The sequence below is a fragment of the Neophocaena asiaeorientalis genome, unplaced genomic scaffold, assembly GCF_003031525.2.
Source record: "Neophocaena asiaeorientalis asiaeorientalis breed wild unplaced genomic scaffold, Neophocaena_asiaeorientalis_V1.1 scaffold72, whole genome shotgun sequence".
Classification (NCBI taxonomy): Eukaryota; Metazoa; Chordata; class Mammalia; order Artiodactyla; family Phocoenidae; genus Neophocaena; species Neophocaena asiaeorientalis.
The window spans coordinates 8,208,122-8,225,024 of record NW_020185336.1 but is presented as its reverse complement, the minus strand read 5'-3'; positions in this window follow the sequence as shown (position 1 = coordinate 8,225,024).

Here is a 16,903-nt window from a genome sequence, read left to right as displayed (position 1 = left end):
GAAAGAGGAAGAGAGGAGCAAGTGGAGAGGCGCCAGGATCCGGCGCTGGGAGCGGGCTGGGGGCTGGCAGCCCCGCAGGTGGGGCAGGAGGTAAGCCGCTGTTCGTGGGGACTGTAGGGGGGTGCTCACAGGACTCCTTCCTGTGGCCACTTTAGGCCTCACCCCATAGTTCACAGGACTTCTCTAAGGTCTTCTGTCACAATTTGAAAATAGTCAAACCATCATTTTCCTTTAAAAAATTATTGAAAAAACTCTTTGACAATGGCCTGTGCCAGGTATTTCTCAACGATTTTAAATCCTCCCAAGTGGAAGGAAATCAACTCCTTTAAGACACATACACACACATACACACAGAAATTCTGTCTTACAAACAAAATTCATACTTTAGTTTGCAAATATCCCTGTAGTGTAATTATCTTTGAAACCATTTCGAAGGGCTAGCGTTAAGCAGCTTTTTGGAGTGATGAATCTGTATCCTGAAGGTGGTTACACAAATCTATACATACGTGAAAATTCATAGAGCTATATACCCAAAAAAGTCAATTTCACTGTATTATAATTTTTAAAAGTAAAATAAAATACAACATTTTACTGCGATAAGAAAAAAAAAAAAACGCCCAGCTCCCTTGTAAGATCCAAGGTGTCTCTCCCCTCCTCCCCTGTAATTAGCATAAAGGCTAAGGTGGCTGTTTGGAAGAAAATAGATTTACTTGAAAGATCCAGACTCTATTAAAATATTAATGCACTCAGTTAAACAATACTTGTTAAACACTTGCTGTGGAATTCCCCAAAAGTCACTTTCCTTGAGAAGCCGGTGTTTTGTTTTTCCCTCAGGGTGTTCAGATAGACTCACATTCAACAGGTCTGTGCTCTCCTTCTGACATTGCATCTCACTCTCCTAGGACGTCAGTGGTCCTCCTTTGCAAAGTGGGGGTCATTCCTTTTCTTTCCTCAGATGGGTTGGTATGAGGATCCCCTCAGGTGAGGTCTGGGGAGAGAGCTGTGTAAACCACTCTATGGATGACAAGTGTGGATATTATTGGGACCAGCTCTGTGTTCCCTCAAGTCCAAAGACTGGATGGTAGGCTCGAGGTGGCATCTCTGCTCCTTTGTTGGAAAGGAGAAAACAGAAACGGAGTTGGTCTTCTCTGAGTTCCCCAGGAGACTGTAAGTGTTGACACTCCCAAGCAAGCTCTAAACAGCCCCATTGCTGACACCCTGATATCCCAGGAAGAAGGGAGGATGCAGCAGGGAGTGATGTCCAGAGAGCTAGGGAAGCCCAGTGCACCAGGGATGAGAAGGACTCCTGGCACAGGGCTGAAGTTTGGATGGCACGCACCAGAATTGTCTGTTTGCAATTGTCAACCTGGTGCTCCACCAAAATTCCATGGTGTTGAGTGTAACCCTTGTGGGTAGAGATCATTGAGGCAGCATAATAAATAAGTGGGACAGCCTAGTATAAGAATTCCAAGATCCTCTTGGTTCGTTTCTCTTTTTCCAACATTTGAAAAAGACATGATTACAGGAAGATATTTCACGACTCTTGAAAAAGCATCAGTGCAGTGGAAAATGGAAACAAATGCACAGCCTCAGAGCAAGTAAAGAATGACGTGAGCGGTGGCCACTGATATAGGTAAAGGGGGCAGATGCTATTTGGTTATAGACTTGGGGTTCTTAACATTTATTGGGCCCCTTTGGAAGCCGGGTGAAGCTTCTGGATCCCATCTCAGGATGATGTTTTTTAATGAAATAAAATATGTAAGATTACAAAGGAAAATAATTATATCAAAATACAGGAATCCCATAGATCTAGGTTAAGAACTATTGTCCCTGTGCAGCAATAAGGGCCTCGTAGTGCCAAATATTTTGATTTTCTTAAAGAAGCCAAGTTCTAAATTTTTAAATGAAGCTTTCTGAGTTTTTGAGTGTCACCATTTTTTTTTTTTAAGCACTGAGCCAGTCTACCTAAGCACATGTCTGCTGGTCACCACTTCGAAACCTTCTTATAATATTAGAGATGGTAGGAGACTTTTTGTAAACAAGATCCTGTATGATTCAACAGATAAGACTGGGGACAGTGTCTTGACCAAACCAGGGATAGGCTAACAAATGGCCATTTGTCCAATGGAAGAGGATAAAACATGGTGGAGAGGATGTATGTATCCTGTGTGCTTGGATTCAAGTTCATAGCAAGGTCAGTAACTATTTTCTTTCTTTTATGATTTTAATTTTAGCATCTCAACTTTCCACTGTGATCTCCCACTGAGATATTTAGATAGATTTTTTTTTAAAAGTTTGGCTTTTGGATTTAAGGTTTTTAATTTGCTTTTATCATTTCTTTCTACTAACTCTTAGTAGAAATAGATTTTTCACCCCAATGGAAAAGAGGGGAGAGCTGGTGTCATGCTATCATCATAGAAAGGTAATACATGGATAGAAACCAAAGGGAAAACAAGGGTTAAGGTCTCTTTCAGTAAAAATGTCTTACAATAATAATCTCTAGAAAGGATTTTTACCTGTTCTGGACATAATTGAAATAAGGTAAGATCAGATCATTATCATTTCTTATAATTAGAAAATATATTGATCTCCAAAGAGTCATGGGATCCGTGTACACTTACTTACAAAAGGGTCCCTGCAGAAGCAGCCGCATGGCACAGGGATATCGGCTCAGTGCTTTGTGACCGCCTGGAGGGGTGGGATAGGGAGGGTGGGAGGGAGGGAGACACAAGAGGGAAGAGATATGGGAACATATGTATATGTATAACTGATTCACTTTGTTATAAAGCAGAAACTAACACACCATTGTAAAGCAATTATACCCCAATAAAGATGTTAAAAAAAAAAGGTCCCTGCATTCCAATAAATGGAAGCCACACCATAAGCCAGTAAGTTATTTTTTCAAATGGAGTCAGTGAAGTATAAAGGAATGACCTTTCCTAGATCAGTGCTTCTAAGTTTTTTTGACTATCACGTGAATAGAAGTATATTTTGCATCATGATATATATAGGGTATATATATTTATATATGGTATTTTATATATATATATATATTCACATATTTATAAAGACAAAAGTTCCATGAAGCAGTACTTGCTCATAAAGACAAAAGCTCCATGAAAACAGTTTGCTTCTACTAAGATATGTGTTTTCTAACTTTATTCTACTCTATTTCATTTTAAAATTTTGGTCTAAATCCACTAAACTTATGTCACAACCCTCTAATGGCCTGTGACTTGCACTTTGACAAACAGTGTTATGATGTCACCATGTTTCTTCAACCCTAGGCACAGTCCCCCACTCGCAGCTTCTCGCCAGAAACTGCAGGGCCCATCAAGTCTGGACCAGGTCCTTCTTTCTTCAACCAGGCTTGTTCGAAGAACAGGTGTGGAGGTTCCGTACTATAACCAGCCTCTATCCCCTTAATTCTTTAATTTCTTTTCTCACTCATTTTTTCACTCCTAGTTTCACTTATTAAATGAAATATTTATCAATATTCACTGTGTGGCAGACACAGGTCTTACATCCAGGGCTATGGGCATATAAACAGATGATGTCACGTGTTAAGAACTGAGCCAGGTATGCCCAGGTAGCAATGGAGTCACAGAGGAGTGGCACCTGGTGGCAGTGAGCTTGAAAGACTAAGAAGGTTGGGCCGGATGAAGCCTCTGACTAGACAATCTCTTGCAGGGATCTGGTTGCCCTGCAAAATAGGCTCTTGGGTAGGAGGTGGGTCCACGGACCAGAGGCCTAGGGCTGCGGTGGGCATGTGAAGGGAGTCTGTGATGACAGGGTGAGCTGAAGTCTTTGGACAGTAGTGGCGGGGGAGGGGAGAGGAAGTGATGAAGTCATGGGGTTATGGGGCAATCTGAAGGGCTCTGGGCCCAGTGCTCAGTTTTTCTCCCACAGAGAGGTGACATCGCAAACGTATGTTATTTTCATGTTGACAGATCTTGTCTTTGGTTGTGACACTTCCTAAGAATTAATTCTTTCAAACAGCAAAGACTTGATCCTGAGCTTGGAATGAATATAGGCCTCCTAAGATCACTCCTCAGGAAGAGTCTTCCACTGAAAGCTCAAAATTACAAGATCACAGAATGCTAGAGTTGGGAAGAAAATCAGTAATGGTCATGCACGTGCTCTCATTTTACAGAAGAGGACAACCTGCCCAAGTCCACACGAGTGGTCAGTGGGAGTGATCAGTAGGAGAGTCGTCCCGGAAGCTGGTGTCCTGCCCACCGGCCAGGGTGCAGCCCGGTGATTGCAGGACAAGGAGCTTCTGGAGGGGTGCGGAGCCTCTCCCTGGTCTCGCTGAGGTTTGCTGCTTCCTACGTTGGCCAGAAGGTGGCGCCCTCCACAAGTGGGCCACCCTTTCCGTAGGCGATGGCTTCTCAGAGGGTTCAGCTGAAGTCAGCGGGCCACTGCAGTCTCTAGGGGACTTTGTTCAAGCGGCAAACATTCGGGTTGGCAGGAACTTCTGAAACTCACCGCACTGGTCCCTTGAGCTCTCTTCTGCTCCGGATGCCCCCCCCTCCCAGTGTCTGGGGAGACTCCTTAAGGTCAAACCCATTTAGTTTTTCAGTCCTCTAATTTCTTCCTTTGGTAGATTAAAATTCAGAATTGTTAGACATTTAATGTGCAGAAAAATCACCTAAGGAGTTTTTAAAAAATGCAAATCCCAGAACCCATCCATAGACGTTGCAATTCTCAGGTCTTCGGATAGGGGAGCCCTGAAACCTGGCTTTTTAATATCGTCCTCAAAGATGCTGATACATGTATCCAGAGCACATACGGTTTGAGTAAAATAAAGACCTCGGCTCCCAGGAAGTTGTTTCCTTTCTTGACCAAAACAAGGTTTAGGGACTCAAAAGGCTTCCTTCATCTAACCCACTGAAGCCACTGAGAATAGTCTCCTTCCCCCGAACTGCCAGGAAATCTCCACAAGTTGACCTGCGAAGGAGCAGGACTGGGATGTGAATTGTACGGGGAAAGATCATATTAGGAGTCCTTTAATTTAATTAGCGGTAGAAAAAACAGTATAAGTCCAAGTGGCAGATTCCATGGTGGCCACAAGGTGGCGATCTTCTGTGTCTATTTGAAACGGTCTGCCCGTTATCATCCTGTTTTAGCTTATTTTCAATATTAAATACATCATTAATTGTAAAAGTGTGTGTTATTTTAAAAAGATGCAAGGAAAAGTGGTTTAACAGGCGAGCCTTCAAACTCGCATTTCAGTCAAATACTGACATACTCTAGATGGAGGAATTTAGTGAGATTTCCACATCAGACCCCAGAAAAAAGATAAAAATCAGTTTGAGAAAAGGCTGTGGTCTTTGCAAAATGAAAAATGTCACTCAAAGAAAGTGTCTTGAAAGCTTTCCGAGAAGTTGGTTTTTTGGAGAACTAGCAGATGTAATTTGGTCATTAAAAAATACATCATCTGGTAAAAATTTCCTTTTTATTGGTTTGTAGTCAGTATCAGAAAATGAAAGAGAGGGAGAAGGAGAGAGAGAGGAAGGAAGGAAGGAAGGAAGGAAGGGAGGGAAGAAGGGAGGGAGGGAGGGAGGGAGAAAGAAAGAAGAAAAAGGCTCTGGATAAACATAATACCAGGGCTGTCCTGAACCGAAAATAAGAGCCAAGCTGTAGCGTGGCTAGTGTGGACCTGAGCCTTTCTCCCAGCCATTCCACTCAGCTCCCCAGGAGAGGCAGTGGCATGTGAGGAAGCCAGTGGGATGAGAGCAGAGAGAAGAGGCCTTGAAGGTCACCACAGCACAACTTCAAGCTGAGCAGCACAGCCTTGGACCACTGGAAGGCCAAGCCATTGTCAAGGTCACTGGGGTCCTGGGACCTCAGGGACAGAGAGGCCAGTGGTTGGGCATACAGTGAGGTCAAGGCACCATTCCACAGGCACAGGCTGCAAAAGACAGCAAAGGCCTCAGGCCAGCAGAGAGGGCAGGGTACAGTGTTGCTGGTTACTCAGTGGTCTTTGGGCCGTATAGGTACACATCTGTATACAGCGCAGGGAGCAGCTGCTGGCCAGAGCCTGACACTGATAATGTGGCTGACACATTTCAATGTAGAAACAATGTGTCTAAGGAGGTTACTGGGGGGAGGGGGGTGTAGAGGGAAAAAGAAATCACATCCTTACTTTCTAAGGGCACAGGGGAAAGTTGGCTTCACATCCTACCCTCACTTTTCCTTGTTTCTCCCATTGTGCCCTTGGTCAGGAAATGGAAGGAGGAAGAAAACTCTTTCAAAGAGAAAGAGGTGAGGAGGCCATTGTCTTAGAAGTTTGGAGAGTACAGGAGGTAAAAGAAATCTTTCTCTTTTCTCTTATCCTCACAGCCTGGGGCCAGGGCAAAGCCTCAAGGTCCTGGTTGTTTTGAGGGACAGCTGTCCTTTGGTTCAGGGGAAATCAGACAAGAGCTCTGGCAGAGAGAATAGAGGTTCTCTACACAGAGCAAGTGTGTCCCCAGGACTGTAGCCCAAGAGAACTTTTCCTGTGCTGCTAGGCAGCCGGAGGAGACCCTTACATGGCTGAGGAGAGGGGATACCTAAGAGACACTCCCCTGGCAAGACCCTCTTCCATTACATTATCCATGGATCCAGGGAGATGGGCTGCTCAAAGCTAGGCACAGAGAAAGAGCTCAGATCTTGCCAGCTTTCGTGAGACTGCTGGGCCATGTTTAAAGTACAATACAGTAGGTGATATAAAGGCAAGCGGTTTATTTAATGGCCCCTTAAATTAAAACTATCCCACACCCAGTATGATAAATGTCTTATCTTTGGGGTACATGTCTCACTGACCTGGACTGATTTATTACACCCAGGCAGTCAACTCAGAGGCAGGAATGGAGAAACAGAGGAGGTTAGTTTTTTGTTTTTTGGGTTATTTTTAAAATTTAACTTATTTTTATACATTATTTTATTTTATTTTATTTTTGGCTGCGTTGGGTCTTTGTTGCTGCACGTAGGCTTTCTCTAGTTGTGGCGAGCGGGGGCTACTCCCCGTTGCAGTGCGTGGGCTTCTCATTGCGGTGGCTTCTCTTTGTTTCGGAGCACAGGTTCTAGGCATGCGGGCTTCAGTAGTTGTGGCACGCAGGCTCAGTAGTTGTGGCTCGCAGGCTCTAGAGCACAGGCTCAGTAGTTGTGGCACACGGGCTTAGTTGCTGTGTGGCATGTGGGATCTTCCCAGACCAGGGCTCGAACCCGGGTCCCCTGCATTGGCAGGCGAATTCTTAACCACTGCGCAACCAGGGAAGCCCTGTTTTTTGTTTTTAACGTTTATTTATTTATTTTTATTTTGGCTGCAGTGGGTCTTCATTGCTGCACATGGGCTTTCTCTAGTAGCGGCGAGCAGGGTCTACTCGTCGTTGCAGTGCGCGGGCTTCTCATTGCGGTGGCTTCTCTTTTTGCAGAGCATGGGCTTGATCCAGGGAGATGGGCTGCTCAAAGCTAGGCACAGAGAAAGAGCTCAGATCTTGCCAGCTTTCGTGAGACTGCTGGGCCATGTTTAAAGTACAATACAGTAGGTGATATAAAGGCAAGCGGTTTATTTAATGGCCCCTTAAATTAAAACTATCCCACACCCAGTATGATAAATGTCTTATCTTTGGGGTACATGTCTCACTGACCTGGACTGATTTATTACACCCAGGCAGTCAACTCAGAGGCAGGAATGGAGAAACAGAGGAGGTTAGTTTTTTGTTTTTTGGGTTATTTTTAAAATTTAACTTATTTTTATACATTATTTTATTTTATTTTATTTTTGGCTGCGTTGGGTCTTTGTTGCTGCACGTAGGCTTTCTCTAGTTGTGGCGAGCGGGGGCTACTCCCCGTTGCAGTGCGTGGGCTTCTCATTGCGGTGGCTTCTCTTTGTTTCGGAGCACAGGTTCTAGGCATGCGGGCTTCAGTAGTTGTGGCACGCAGGCTCAGTAGTTGTGGCTCGCAGGCTCTAGAGCACAGGCTCAGTAGTTGTGGCACACGGGCTTAGTTGCTGTGTGGCATGTGGGATCTTCCCAGACCAGGGCTCGAACCCGGGTCCCCTGCATTGGCAGGCGAATTCTTAACCACTGCGCAACCAGGGAAGCCCTGTTTTTTGTTTTTAACGTTTATTTATTTATTTTTATTTTGGCTGCAGTGGGTCTTCATTGCTGCACATGGGCTTTCTCTAGTAGCGGCGAGCAGGGTCTACTCGTCGTTGCAGTGCGCGGGCTTCTCATTGCGGTGGCTTCTCTTTTTGCAGAGCATGGGCTCTAGGCACGTGGGCTTCAGTAGTTGCAGCACGCAGGCTCAGCAGTTGCAGAACGCAGGTTCTAGGGCACGTGGGCTTCAGCAGTTGTGGCCTGCAGGCTCAGTAGCTGTGGCACACGGGCTTAGTTGCTCTGCGGCATGTGGGATCTTCCTGGACCAGGGATCGAACCCATGTCCCCTGCATTGGCAGGCGGATTCTTAACCACTGAGTCATCAGGGAAGTCACGAGGAGGTTAGTTTTAAGTAGCAAATTTTGGGTCTTTGTTGGTTTTTACCTTGAATGGTAGACTTCATGTTTGAAGATGAAGTTTCTGATCCATAAGGTGGGGGGTGGGGCGGGTGCGGCGCTTACAGTGATTTTCTGATGAGTGGGAGTGGATTTGCATGGATTTGTCCACTATTCTCAGATCAAAGCAGCCCTTCTTAACTAATTGTAATCAGATTTTTAAAAAAAGAATTATTTTTAAAAAATAGGGCTTCCCTGGTGGCACAGTGGTTGAGAGTCCGCCTGCCGATGCAGGGGACACGGGTTCACGCCCCTGTCTGGGAAGATCCCACATGCCGCGAAACGGCTGGGCCCATGAGCCATGGCCGCTGAGCCTGCGCGTCCAGAGCCTGTGCTCCGCAACGGGAGAGGCCACAACAGTGAGAGGCCCGCATACAGCCAAAAAAAAAAAAAAATAATAATAATGTTTCCTTTGGAAGCAGATGCTGTGTTGACTGTCAAATTACCAGAATCTTAGACATTTTAATATCATTTTAGATAATTAGCTGCATTGCTTCAATTTCCAATTACCGTGCCTTTGGTTCTGTCTGGCAGCCATGCAGATATTAGTCTCACAGGAAACTTGCTGAACAGCCAATATGTTGGATGCCTTGGCAAAGCCACAGAATTACAATATAGAGCAATATACACTCCTTGTTATAAGTAGAATAACTGTATAATTTATTGTCCAAACTGGGACACTTTTGAGACTAAAAGGAGGCACTAGTAATAATTACCCCAGGAAAACCTATAAATTGGATCCTCCTTACTTTTAGGCAAGGTTTCCTCTTCAAAGCTATTTCACAGAAAGGAGGGAGATGCAGATATAAATATAGATATTATTCAAATTCTCATGAAGTTTTTCATATTCCAGGTCAAGATCCTTTTTATTTTAATGATAAAATATAATTTTAAAAAATCCTGAAACAATTCAATCACTGCTAGTTTTGCATTTTTATAGAGGTCAGCTAATGGAAAGGAACTCCTTTTAAAAGGAAGCACAGAAAGTTGATGCAGATTTAGTAATTATTCCTGGGGGTAGTCTTCAAAGTTTTAGTTGTTGAATTTTGCAAGCATTTAAAAAAGCAGAAATGTAAGTGGTTGTTCTGTCAACCTATAGGATGAATGGAAGCTCCTATTGTTATGAAAGCTTACGGTTTGAAAGACATTTTTCAGCAACATCATCAGACGTGATTTTTCAAAGTGCTGTCTGTCAAACAATGAAGCATGAAGGCATGTACTCTGGAAAACTTAGTAAAAGATAAAAAGAAAAAAATTGGCCATTGTGTTGAAGGAGATAATGAAGATGGGACATATAGGTGGAGATTGAATGTGAGCAAATGACTCATATTCAAATGACTGAATATGAAAAAATTCTAAATTAAGCATTATTTTATCTAATGCATGCTTTTTAATATCAATATATAATTTAATTAACAAATTAAATATTATGAGTAGACACTTGGATATTTCATCCATATCCCTAAAAGTTGATACCTTTAAATTGGCCAAAAACTTTCCTTTGGCTTTTTTTTTTTTGATAAGGAATCATTTTGTATTTGGGGTCAGCTTATATCCAGGCATATGTTGTAATCACCATATGGGTTTCTGTTCTGTGTAGTTTTGGAGTGACAGGCTCCTGGGATTAAGCCTGGGAGAATGAGGGGTCCCCCTGGCTTTCTGTCTGGGAAGAAAACGTATCAGGACTCCAGGTGAAAGAGCAGGCCATTAGCCTGTGAGCTATGTCTTCCTTATCCTAAGCCCAGCTGCTGTCTTTCAAAATACCACCATGCATGGCGTAAGAGATGATGAAGATTAAGCAGATTCTGAAGATCAGTAGGTGACTACCAGGGTCTCTGCAACCAAAAGTCTCTCAGGGCTACGCTGAACACCCAGGAGCACTTCCTTTCCATCACACATCTCTAAGCAGCCTCAGTCACAGATCCAAGCTCTAACCCAGTTTGGGGTTAAGGTGGCCTGGGGTACTTTTTTCCAAAGCCAGCCACTGGGTGGATCTGGAAAGAAGAATGTGCCGACCTGGTCTATCCCGGCCTCTTGGGAGCTTACCGTCTAGTTGCAGGAGGAGAAGGCATGCTCTGGTACTAACCAGCTCTGCTGCTTTAGGCAAGTCCCTTAAACTTGCTGAGGGAGTTAGAAGAGTCTCCTTCCAGAGCTGATTAGTCCTTTTCTCTATGAAAATAAAAGTAAAAAGACAGTGAAAACGTATCATAAATGATACAGAAAATAAACACCTCAGAAGTAAAAAGAAACAAAGGTCAGTGTGGCTAAAGTGATTAGGAAAATCGTCTGATTTCTTAGGCTTTCCTGAAAAAAGGAAATTAGGCTTCCCTCCTCCATTAGCTGTAGACTTTTGGTTTTATAGATTTTGGAGTAGGAAGTAAACCGAAGGTCAGAGGAGGAAAATCCATTTATTTAAGGCCATAGAGATACACAAAAGGCCCTTAAGAACCAAAGAAAATCATCCGGTCTCCCAAGCCCTAAAGTAAGATATCACTTAGTATGTTGAGCATCTTGTGGAAAAGGAAATCATGTGTTCCTGGTGGCCATGCTCTTAAATTCGATGACTCTGTTCTCCCGATTTGGCGCTTTAAAGGAACCACAGAGATTGTGAGGTGCTAGGAGCAGGCTTAGGGATGGGTGAGGAGTGCAGGAATGGGGACCTGGGGATGTGGGAGCACCTCCAGGACCACTGAGGCTACTTGGTTGACGCAGCTGTTTTCTAACAAGGATCTGAAGAGTCAGCCAGTGGCGGGTTGGGAGGTTTATAGCTTTGACACCCTTCATTCTCCAACTTGCTCTACTTACCTTTTGAGTTGGCCCATTTATAGCTGGAGAACCAGTTACATAATCTTCTTTGTAGAACTCACATGAGCCACAACGATGCCATCAGAAAGCTATGAGATAAAATTGAGAAAATGGATTCCACGTCTGCCGCAATCCAGGTGGTTCTAATTCCTACACTTTTGGTTTTCTTTAAAACTGGAATCCCTTGGTTGGGTAAAATATTTGCTGTCTTTCTTTAAAGAGCATCTCCCTCTTGTTTTAAGCAAAGACCATTGGCATCCAGTCATGATCATTATCATCACAATAATCATGAACCACAGAGATTGTGAGGTGCTAGGAGCAGGCTTAGGGATGGGTGAGGAGTGCAGGAATGGGGACCTGGGGATGTGGGAGCACCTCCAGGACCACTGAGGCTACTTGGTTGACGCAGCTGTTTTCTAACAAGGATCTGAAGAGTCAGCCAGTGGCGGGTTGGGAGGTTTATAGCTTTGACACCCTTCATTCTCCAACTTGCTCTACTTACCTTTTGAGTTGGCCCATTTATAGCTGGAGAACCAGTTACATAATCTTCTTTGTAGAACTCACATGAGCCACAACGATGCCATCAGAAAGCTATGAGATAAAATTGAGAAAATGGATTCCACGTCTGCCGCAATCCAGGTGGTTCTAATTCCTACACTTTTGGTTTTCTTTAAAACTGGAATCCCTTGGTTGGGTAAAATATTTGCTGTCTTTCTTTAAAGAGCATCTCCCTCTTGTTTTAAGCAAAGACCATTGGCATCCAGTCATGATCATTATCATCACAATAATCAGCCCCCCGTACTTTGTGCTCATTACCCAGAATGCATAGCGTCAACAGCTGAATATTGCAGTCAGTTCTGGGCAGCACATTTCATGAGGGATATTGGAAGCCAGGAAGTTCCCAGGAGAAAGCTGCCAGGATGATGCAGGATCTGGAAACTACAATAAATGAAGAACAGGCAAAATTACTGCAGCTCTCTGGTCTGGAGAAGAGAATCCAAATTTAAATATTGAGGCCTCGCAACTGCTCATAATGCAGAACTGGGACCAGATATGGCCCGTTTTGGCTTTGTGTAAAGAAGAACCTAATAAAACTTAGAGCTATTGGGTATTGGAATGGCCAGGGATGAAGTCATGAGCATCCTGCCACCAGAAATGTTCATGGAGAGACAGGTGAGCATCTTTCAGGGATGCTGTATCAGGGACTTCTCCCAGGGTAACTTGCAGTGAAAGGCTCTGTGTTTGAAGTACTGATAAGGAAAGACATACAACAAAACACCCACTGTCTTCCACAAGAAAGGACACACCTAAGTAAATACATAAGTAACAATGTACATGAAACAGACGAGGGTGTGGGTGGGGAGTGAAGGAATAGATGCAGAAGGCTTCATTAGCACATGGGATGTGGGGTGTGTGCTGAAACGTGACCCGGACTCAGGTAAGCAATGAGGGAGATTCCAGGGGTGCAGCTGGGGCTACAGGAACGAGACCGTGAACCAACGATTGTGCCAGCACAGTAAGTCCGTCTAGGATAGAGAGGAGCGTTTGTGAGGAGAGGGCTCCTTGAGGATATTAGAGACCACTATGAAGACCAGATCCCGGGAACTCTTGAACTACAGGTCGTTGGAATAAATCCTCTGCCGGTCCTTGGATTGCTAAATAGCGATGCCTTTCAAATCTGACAGGCAGTGCTGGCCTCTGTGCCTTACCTCAGGGAGGCCAAATGCTAGGGTAGACAGCAAGTAATATCATGGTATTTTTCTGACCTCTTTCATCACTGGAGGATGTAGCCCTAACAGGCTTTTAAGGGAAATAGTACCTTCCTTTGGCATTTGCCAGTACGAGCCTACCCACCCCTAAACCCTCAAAGCCCACTGTATAATTACCCTCAGAGTCCAGAGGTCACTTAGAACAATAAGTGTAGGCAACACCCAGCTATTAGAAGTCAAATTTCAGAGCTCTCCCTAGATTTTGGCCTGAAGCATTTTGGAGCTGGGACGGGGCCCCAAAGCGGGGGCGGGGGGGGCTTTGAGGTTGGTATTTCCTGCGCCCGGTTTGTGAGGTTGGCCTGGGCAGGCTGTGTGCCTGGCGGGAGGGTGTAGCTCCGCTCTCCGGGAGGCCCCCCTCCTCAGCACTGGCTGCAGGCCTGCTCCAGGCCTCCCTGCCTCCTCGGGGGCACCTACTCAGCTGGTCTCCCTCTTTCTGCACTGAGCTGGCGTCTTGGGAGGGAAGCCCAGATGAGACTCAGGGGTAGATGAGATGCGGTAGATGAGACTACCCCAGATGGGAGTGGTGGTTCAGACAGGGAGCGCTGGAAGGCAGCTTTTCCAGAAGGGGCCTCCCAGTGAGCCTGTGAGCAGCCAGCAGCCAGCAGCCAGCTAGCACTTCTCCCATATCCTGTGAGAAGGGGAAGAAGCTGGGAAGTGGGCAGTCCAATAGGTGGTCTCCTTGTGGGGTGATTCCGTGGCCAAGATGGCAGGAATAACTGCTCTGCTCGGTACAGGAGCTGCCTGCCGACAGCTGCCCCACTTGGGCTCATCTGAGGGGTCCCAGAAGCCCCACGTTAGCCTACACTGAGGTTTAAAATGCTACCATTAGGATGGAGGTACTGGATTTCAGCATAAATCTCACCCTGAGGTTCTCTTTAAAAATGCAATTTCACCAAGATGGAATAAATTAGTCTACTGGCTCATTCCTCCCTGACAGGAGTGCACTGCCCTGAAAGCATCAGGGGTTGCAGCAGGCAGCCGGAGACAACGAAATGCTTTGAACTGAGAGAGCAGGTAGTACCGAGGGCCACATTTACTTCCTTCAGCATTCGTCCTGGCCCAACACAGACCCCGTCAAGCAGCATCACCCGGCTCTGGAAACCCAGAGCCCAGGATAAGGCTCTATGCCCTGAAACTGATGCTTCCGAACCCAGCTTTATGTTTGGTCTCTCCCGGAGGAAAAAACACGGGAATCCAGACTTTGACCATGATCACCAATTCCAGCCCTCCAAACTTGCCCAACTCTGCCTTGCGTTCATTTTCACCATCCCAGCCTTTGTCTCTGAAGTTGGCTGGAGAGCCTCAAGTCTGTTCTCTGTGGGGAGGGGCCCCGTTTTCACTGAGCAGACACAGCACTCCGCGGGGCGTGACAAGTTCTCCATTCCTATCCCAGTCCAGAAGCCAATGTCCTGGGACCATCACATCACAAGCCTGGGCTCTATAGCACAGGCTTCGGCTCAGATGTTTTCCAGAGACAGGGAAACTGTCCAGCAGATGTCAGTAAGTTCTAAGATGTTGTGGGGAGCCTGGCTTGACAGTCAAGTGCTCTCTTTTCCAAACCAGCTTATCACTCAAAGACCCCAGAGGGGATGTGACTGAGCAGAGGGCCTTTAGTAGGGGAGCTCCCGAAGACGAGAGCAAGGAGGGGAAATAGCAGTCCACGTCCTTGCAGAGAAGGACTGAGATTTGTCATGTGCCTGAGGATTCCAGGAAGCCTGTGCTATAGAGACCAGGCTGAGAAATGCCTGGTGATTGACGAGGTGGATATCCGGAGGCTCCAGACAGCAGTTCGTTCTGCCTATTTCACTGCCACAGGGTAAAGTCCGGCTCTGGCCTCACCTAGGAGCAACCTGTTCAAACTAGCCCTAGGTTTCTCATTCAGATTGAATGAGGCCTTAACTGAGCTAACTGCGAAGAGCCCAGGCACGGTTCGTCTAGCCCAGCGGACTCCATTCTACACTAAAGTGACCCTCCACCCCCATAAAGTTGTGCAAATTGGAAGCCCTAGAGCCACTATAGCTTGGATTGGGGCCCAGTTTCTGGCTTGGCGTCAGACCATGTTCTAGAAGAGGTGAGGCAGAGGTATGAAAAAGAGCTCTATACCTCACTGCATCCTCTTTGTTGTATCAGCATTTATTGAAAGACTGCTATTTTCAAGTGCAGTGCTAGAAACTATGGAGGATACACAGAGATATAATATGGGGTGCCTGAGTTTAAGGGGCTCAGGATCTTGAAGTGGACTCTGGTATTCACAGTTGTTGATCAGAATGCTCTCCCGTCCCTGGTGTGCTAGTTCCAATCAGAGGAACTCTTCCCCCATTTTATAGGATCTTAATAGGGTTATCAGTCAAGCTCCACACCCTACTACCACAGAGGTGGGATTGTGACCTAGGCTGGCTAATCAGACTACACTGGCATCCCTACAGTCTCTGTTTCTTACAGCCAAAGAAGTGAAACCAATCCATAGACTGATGACATTTGATCTGCCAAACTATAAAAACCAGCATGAAATTCCCCAGGGAGGAGACTGACTGATTCAGAGACGTTCTTATTTTATATGGGACGCACTTGTTTAAATACACAAGTGTTGAAACTCCTTTTCCTCTGATTAGCACCTATTATCCTTACAAGCTACTTGGATAGGGGATGTCTAGAAAGTTGATTTTCACAATAAACCTAGATTAATGTGTCCTGAAGAACAAAGATTGTGTCATACAGTTGGCCGAGAGTTTCCAAGCACTTGGAGTTGCTGCTGCTGACATGTGAGTTGCTTAGGTAGTAGGAGGATACACTATCATTAGAGAAGGCCTGGGGAAAATGCTTGCTGAGCTTCTTAAGACATTCTCCAAGATTCATAGAGTTACACATTCTGTTATTAAAGTTATATTTTGTGTTTTGCATAGTGTTTTCACCTGAGTCTGAAGAGCAGGGGGAGGAAATACTCAGCCCATTCACTGCTGCTGTACCCCCATGCGCTAAGCAGAGACATCACATGTTCCTGCTGGGTCCAGGGGTGGTCTTATAATTGACTTCACTACAAAGCTCTCGGCCTTGGCATTCATTACTAATCCATCAGTGTTGGCCTACTGTATGCCATGTGAGATGAAAGCTATTTTCCAGCATAAACTATAACCAGTGGTGCAGGTTTATGTAAAGACCCTGAGCAGGAATTTTGCTAGCTCTTGTCCGTTCGTATGTTCTTATCTGTTCGTAAGGCTTAGAGAAACACACAACTCCAAAATCAATCAACTATGGATTGTGACAGTGATGCTGTGAATATAAATGTTCATGGAAACTCAAATGAAGATAAGACCAGTTACTTCTAAGTACTCCACAGGTCAGTTTCCTGTCCCTGCGGGCAGAAGATAAATATTCATGGAATGAATAAGAGTGGTGATCCGTTGGAAGGGGTGCAGTGAAAACTTCACATTTCCAAATGTGTTTTGCTTCACACTGACAGCTCCCAGACAGTCAAGGAGACTCAAGGTCATTTCTATGTTCTTTAAAAAAAAGTGACACATCGCCAACAAAACACTGGCTCAGTCCAAAGCCTGCACTGGACTGGGAAAGTTTTCTATCTTCAAGCTCCCTGGAATCTCAGATTCGTTCTCATCTCAGAGGGCCAACCCTCTGATGACTTGACATAGAGGATGGAAATGTAACAATCCCTATAAAAGGGATATATTCATTTCTTAGAACTATTATACTAAAGTATCACAAAACGAGTAGCTTAAAACAACAGAAATTTATTCCCTCACAGAATGAAGAGAAGGCTAGAGGTCCAAAATCA